Consider the following 7,091-nt stretch of genomic DNA (forward strand, 5'->3'; position numbering starts at 1 on the left):
CAATAAAAATCGACAAAAATACAGTTTCTAGCTAAAATTTGATGGTTTCGTTGCACTTTCCGAGCCCGTAGGGTATCTGATTGGCTTAAAAGTACAAGAAAACACTTCAAAAGTGACGTTTCTGAAGAATTTTAACAGTTTTCTTGTATCTACGAAGTGTGTTTGGTGGCTCAGAACCATCAAAAAACGTTGAAATATAGTTCAAATTCAATAAAAATCGACAAAAATACAGTTTCTAGCTAAAATTTGATGGTTTCGTTGCACTTTCCGAGCCCGTAGGGTATCTGATTGGCTTAAAAGTACAAGAAAACACTTCAAAAGTGACGTTTCTGAAGAATTTTAACAGTTTTCTTTTATCTACGAACGCCAGAATGCATAAAATTGACCTAAACGTCTCCTTTTCCTATTCTGAGTCGATTCTGCATGCTTTAAGTGTGTTTGGTGGCTCAGAACCATCAAAAAACGTTGAAATATAGTTCAAATTCAATAAAAATCGACAAAAATACAGTTTCTAGCTAAAATTTGATGGTTTCGTTGCACTTTCCGAGCCCGTAGGGTATCTGATTGGCTTAAAAGTACAAGAAAACACTTCAAAAGTGACGTTTCTGAAGAATTTTAACAGTTTTCTTGTATCTACGAACGCCAGAATGCATAAAATTGACCTAAACGTCTCCTTTTCCTATTCTGAGTCGATTCTGCATGCTTTAAGTGTGTTTGGTGGCTCAGAACCATCAAAAAACGTTGAAATATAGTTCAAATTCAATAAAAATCGACAAAAATACAGTTTCTAGCTAAAATTTGATGGTTTCGTTGCACTTTCCGAGCCCGTAGGGTATCTGATTGGCTTAAAAGTACAAGAAAACACTTCAAAAGTGACGTTTCTGAAGAATTTTAACAGTTTTCTTGTATCTACGAACGCCAGAATGCATAAAATTGACCTAAACGTCTCCTTTTCCTATTCTGAGTCGATTCTGCATGCTTTAAGTGTGTTTGGTGGCTCAGAACCATCAAAAAACGTTGAAATATAGTTCAAATTCAATAAAAATCGACAAAAATACAGTTTCTAGCTAAAATTTGATGGTTTCGTTGCACTTTCCGAGCCCGTAGGGTATCTGATTGGCTTAAAAGTACAAGAAAACACTTCAAAAGTGACGTTTCTGAAGAATTTTAACAGTTTTCTTGTATCTACGAACGCCAGAATGCATAAAATTGACCTAAACGTCTCCTTTTCCTATTCTGAGTCGATTCTGCATGCTTTAAGTGTGTTTGGTGGCTCAGAACCATCAAAAAACGTTGAAATATAGTTCAAATTCAATAAAAATCGACAAAAATACAGTTTCTAGCTAAAATTTGATGGTTTCGTTGCACTTTCCGAGCCCGTAGGGTATCTGATTGGCTTAAAAGTACAAGAAAACACTTCAAAAGTGACGTTTCTGAAGAATTTTAACAGTTTTCTTGTATCTACGAACGCCAGAATGCATAAAATTGACCTAAACGTCTCCTTTTCCTATTCTGAGTCGATTCTGCATGCTTTAAGTGTGTTTGGTGGCTCAGAACCATCAAAAAACGTTGAAATATAGTTCAAATTCAATAAAAATCGACAAAAATACAGTTTCTAGCTAAAATTTGATGGTTTCGTTGCACTTTCCGAGCCCGTAGGGTATCTGATTGGCTTAAAAGTACAAGAAAACACTTCAAAAGTGACGTTTCTGAAGAATTTTAACAGTTTTCTTGTATCTACGAACGCCAGAATGCATAAAATTGACCTAAACGTCTCCTTTTCCTATTCTGAGTCGATTCTGCATGCTTTAAGTGTGTTTGGTGGCTCAGAACCATCAAAAAACGTTGAAATATAGTTCAAATTCAATAAAAATCGACAAAAATACAGTTTCTAGCTAAAATTTGATGGTTTCGTTGCACTTTCCGAGCCCGTAGGGTATCTGATTGGCTTAAAAGTACAAGAAAACACTTCAAAAGTGACGTTTCTGAAGAATTTTAACAGTTTTCTTTTATCTACGAACGCCAGAATGCATAAAATTGACCTAAACGTCTCCTTTTCCTATTCTGAGTCGATTCTGCATGCTTTAAGTGTGTTTGGTGGCTCAGAACCATCAAAAAACGTTGAAATATAGTTCAAATTCAATAAAAATCGACAAAAATACAGTTTCTAGCTAAAATTTGATGGTTTCGTTGCACTTTCCGAGCCCGTAGGGTATCTGATTGGCTTAAAAGTACAAGAAAACACTTCAAAAGTGACGTTTCTGAAGAATTTTAACAGTTTTCTTGTATCTACGAACGCCAGAATGCATAAAATTGACCTAAACGTCTCCTTTTCCTATTCTGAGTCGATTCTGCATGCTTTAAGTGTGTTTGGTGGCTCAGAACCATCAAAAAACGTTGAAATATAGTTCAAATTCAATAAAAATCGACAAAAATACAGTTTCTAGCTAAAATTTGATGGTTTCGTTGCACTTTCCGAGCCCGTAGGGTATCTCATTGGCTTAAAAGTACAAGAAAACACTTCAAAAGTGACGTTTCTGAAGAATTTTAACAGTTTTCTTGTATCTACGAACGCCAGAATGCATAAAATTGACCTAAACGTCTCCTTTTCCTATTCTGAGTCGATTCTGCATGCTTTAAGTGTGTTTGGTGGCTCAGAACCATCAAAAAACGTTGAAATATAGTTCAAATTCAATAAAAATCGACAAAAATACAGTTTCTAGCTAAAATTTGATGGTTTCGTTGCACTTTCCGAGCCCGTAGGGTATCTGATTGGCTTAAAAGTACAAGAAAACACTTCAAAAGTGACGTTTCTGAAGAATTTTAACAGTTTTCTTGTATCTACGAACGCCAGAATGCATAAAATTGACCTAAACGTCTCCTTTTCCTATTCTGAGTCGATTCTGCATGCTTTAAGTGTGTTTGGTGGCTCAGAACCATCAAAAAACGTTGAAATATAGTTCAAATTCAATAAAAATCGACAAAAATACAGTTTCTAGCTAAAATTTGATGGTTTCGTTGCACTTTCCGAGCCCGTAGGGTATCTGATTGGCTTAAAAGTACAAGAAAACACTTCAAAAGTGACGTTTCTGAAGAATTTTAACAGTTTTCTTGTATCTACGAACGCCAGAATGCATAAAATTGACCTAAACGTCTCCTTTTCCTATTCTGAGTCGATTCTGCATGCTTTAAGTGTGTTTGGTGGCTCAGAACCATCAAAAAACGTTGAAATATAGTTCAAATTCAATAAAAATCGACAAAAATACAGTTTCTAGCTAAAATTTGATGGTTTCGTTGCACTTTCCGAGCCCGTAGGGTATCTGATTGGCTTAAAAGTACAAGAAAACACTTCAAAAGTGACGTTTCTGAAGAATTTTAACAGTTTTCTTGTATCTACGAACGCCAGAATGCATAAAATTGACCTAAACGTCTCCTTTTCCTATTCTGAGTCGATTCTGCATGCTTTAAGTGTGTTTGGTGGCTCAGAACCATCAAAAAACCTTGAAATATAGTTCAAATTCAATAAAAATCGACAAAAATACAGTTTCTAGCTAAAATTTGATGGTTTCGTTGCACTTTCCGAGCCCGTAGGGTATCTGATTGGCTTAAAAGTACAAGAAAACACTTCAAAAGTGACGTTTCTGAAGAATTTTAACAGTTTTCTTGTATCTACGAACGCCAGAATGCATAAAATTGACCTAAACGTCTCCTTTTCCTATTCTGAGTCGATTCTGCATGCTTTAAGTGTGTTTTGTGGCTCAGAACCATCAAAAAACGTTGAAATATAGTTCAAATTCAATAAAAATCGACAAAAATACAGTTTCTAGCTAAAATTTGATGGTTTCGTTGCACTTTCCGAGCCCGTAGGGTATCTGATTGGCTTAAAAGTACAAGAAAACACTTCAAAAGTGACGTTTCTGAAGAATTTTAACAGTTTTCTTGTATCTACGAACGCCAGAATGCATAAAATTGACCTAAACGTCTCCTTTTCCTATTCTGAGTCGATTCTGCATGCTTTAAGTGTGTTTGGTGGCTCAGAACCATCAAAAAACGTTGAAATATAGTTCAAATTCAATAAAAATCGACAAAAATACAGTTTCTAGCTAAAATTTGATGGTTTCGTTGCACTTTCCGAGCCCGTAGGGTTAAAGTCACTAGATCTACTATTACTTTTAGAAAGTACGGCAAACTGCCTGTGGTCGGAATTCGACAGAGAGGAACCTAACCTATGTGTTAAACAAAGATAGCGCGAGGCTAGTAATTTTCGCTATCTGTCAACGAAAGGTTGATGTGTTTACGATTTGAGGTTACGACAGACTGTACTAGAATTATTGAGTTAACGGACCGGAAAGAACACTATTCCAGTCCCAAAGTAACTACAGCCCTATTCAACGAGAAAGTGTCACCGGTAACCAGCAAACAGTCGTGGAAGACGTGTTACCACCAAGGCAATTGACGGCCAAATGACAGTAACAGGATCGCCATACTGGAAGCAAAAAATACCTGCTGTCGAAAAGACGGAGCATAACAAGGACACAGATATATTTCTATTTCATAAAAGTTACTAATTGCCACACATTTCAAGATCGAGTCACATTACGTAGGGTATCTGATTGGCTTAAAAGTACAAGAAAACACTTCAAAAGTGACGTTTCTGAAGAATTTTAACAGTTTTCTTGTATCTACGAACGCCAGAATGCATAAAATTGACCTAAACGTCTCCTTTTCCTATTCTGAGTCGATTCTGCATGTTTAAGTGTGTTTGGTGGCTCAGAACCATCAAAAAACGTTGAAATATAGTTCAAATTCAATAAAAATCGACAAAAATACAGTTTCTAGCTAAAATTTGATGGTTTCGTTGCACTTTCCGAGCCCGTAGGGTATCTGATTGGCTTAAAAGTACAAGAAAACACTTCAAAAGTGACGTTTCTGAAGAATTTTAACAGTTTTCTTGTATCTACGAACGCCAGAATGCATAAAATTGACCTAAACGTCTCCTTTTCCTATTCTGAGTCGATTCTGCATGCTTTAAGTGTGTTTGGTGGCTCAGAACCATCAAAAAACGTTGAAATATAGTTCAAATTCAATAAAAATCGACAAAAATACCGTTTCTAGCTAAAATTTGATGGTTTCGTTGCACTTTCCGAGCCCGTAGGGTATCTGATTGGCTTAAAAGTACAAGAAAACACTTCAAAAGTGACGTTTCTGAAGAATTTTAACAGTTTTCTTGTATCTACGAACGCCAGAATGCATAAAATTGACCTAAACGTCTCCTTTTCCTATTCTGAGTCGATTCTGCATGCTTTAAGTGTGTTTGGTGGCTCAGAACCATCAAAAAACGTTGAAATATAGTTCAAATTCAATAAAAATCGACAAAAATACAGTTTCTAGCTAAAATTTGATGGTTTCGTTGCACTTTCCGAGCCCGTCGGGTATCTGATTGGCTTAAAAGTACAAGAAAACACTTCAAAAGTGACGTTTCTGAAGAATTTTAACAGTTTTCTTGTATCTACGAACGCCAGAATGCATAAAATTGACCTAAACGTCTCCTTTTCCTATTCTGAGTCGATTCTGCATGCTTTAAGTGTGTTTGGTGGCTCAGCACCATCAAAAAACGTTGAAATATAGTTCAAATTCAATAAAAATCGACAAAAATACAGTTTCTAGCTAAAATTTGATGGTTTCGTTGCACTTTCCGAGCCCGTAGGGTATCTGATTGGCTTAAAAGTACAAGAAAACACTTCAAAAGTGACGTTTCTGAAGAATTTTAACAGTTTCTTGTATCTACGAACGCCAGAATGCATAAAATTGACCTAAACGTCTCCTTTTCCTATTCTGAGTCGATTCTGCATGCTTTAAGTGTGTTTGGTGGCTCAGAACCATCAAAAAACGTTGAAATATAGTTCAAATTCAATAAAAATCGACAAAAATACAGTTTCTAGCTAAAATTTGATGGTTTCGTTGCACTTTCCGAGCCCGTAGGGTATCTGATTGGCTTAAAATTACAAGAAAACACTTCAAAAGTGACGTTTCTGAAGAATTTTAACAGTTTTCTTGTATCTACGAACGCCAGAATGCATAAAATTGACCTAAACGTCTCCTTTTCCTATTCTGAGTCGATTCTGCATGCTTTAAGTGTGTTTGGTGGCTCAGAACCATCAAAAAACGTTGAAATATAGTTCAAACTCAATAAAAATCGACAAAAATACAGTTTCTAGCTAAAATTTGATGGTTTCGTTGCACTTTCCGAGCCCGTAGGGTATCTGATTGGCTTAAAAGTACAAGAAAACACTTCAAAAGTGACGTTTCTGAAGAATTTTAACAGTTTTCTTGTATCTACGAACGCCAGAATGCATAAAATTGACCTAAACGTCTCCTTTTCCTATTCTGAGTCTATTCTGCATGCTTTAAGTGTGTGTGGTGGCTCAGAACCATCAAAAAACGTTGAAATATAGTTCAAATTCAATAAAAATCGACAAAAATACAGTTTCTAGCTAAAATTTGATGGTTTCGTTGCACTTTCCGAGCCCGTAGGGTATCTGATTGGCTTAAAAGTACAAGAAAACACTTCAAAAGTGACGTTTCGGAAGAATTTTAACAGTTTTCTTGTATCTACGAACGCCAGAATGCATAAAATTGACCTAAACGTCTCTTTTTCCTATTCTGAGTCGATTCTGCATGCTTTAAGTGTGTTTGGTGGCTCAGAACCATCAAAAAACGTTGAAATATAGTTCAAATTCAATAAAAATCGACAAAAATACAGTTTCTAGCTAAAATTTGATGGTTTCGTTGCACTTTCCGAGCCCGTAGGGTATCTGATTGGCTTAAAAGTACAAGAAAACACTTCAAAAGTGACGTTTCTGAAGAATTTTAACAGTTTTCTTGTATCTACGAACGCCAGAATGCATAAAATTGACCTAAACGTCTCCTTTTCCTATTCTGAGTCGATTCTGCATGCTTTAAGTGTGTTTGGTGGCTCAGAACCATCAAAAAACGTTGAAATATAGTTCAAATTCAATAAAAATCGACAAAAATACCGTTTCTAGCTAAAATTTGATGGTTTCGTTGCACTTTCCGAGCCCGTAGGGTAT

This window comes from Zophobas morio, unplaced genomic scaffold (assembly GCF_036711695.1).
Source record: "Zophobas morio isolate AGI-343-1 ecotype UQ-CSIRO unplaced genomic scaffold, CSIRO_AGI_Zmor_V1 ptg000091l, whole genome shotgun sequence".
NCBI lineage: Eukaryota > Metazoa > Arthropoda > Insecta > Coleoptera > Tenebrionidae > Zophobas > Zophobas morio.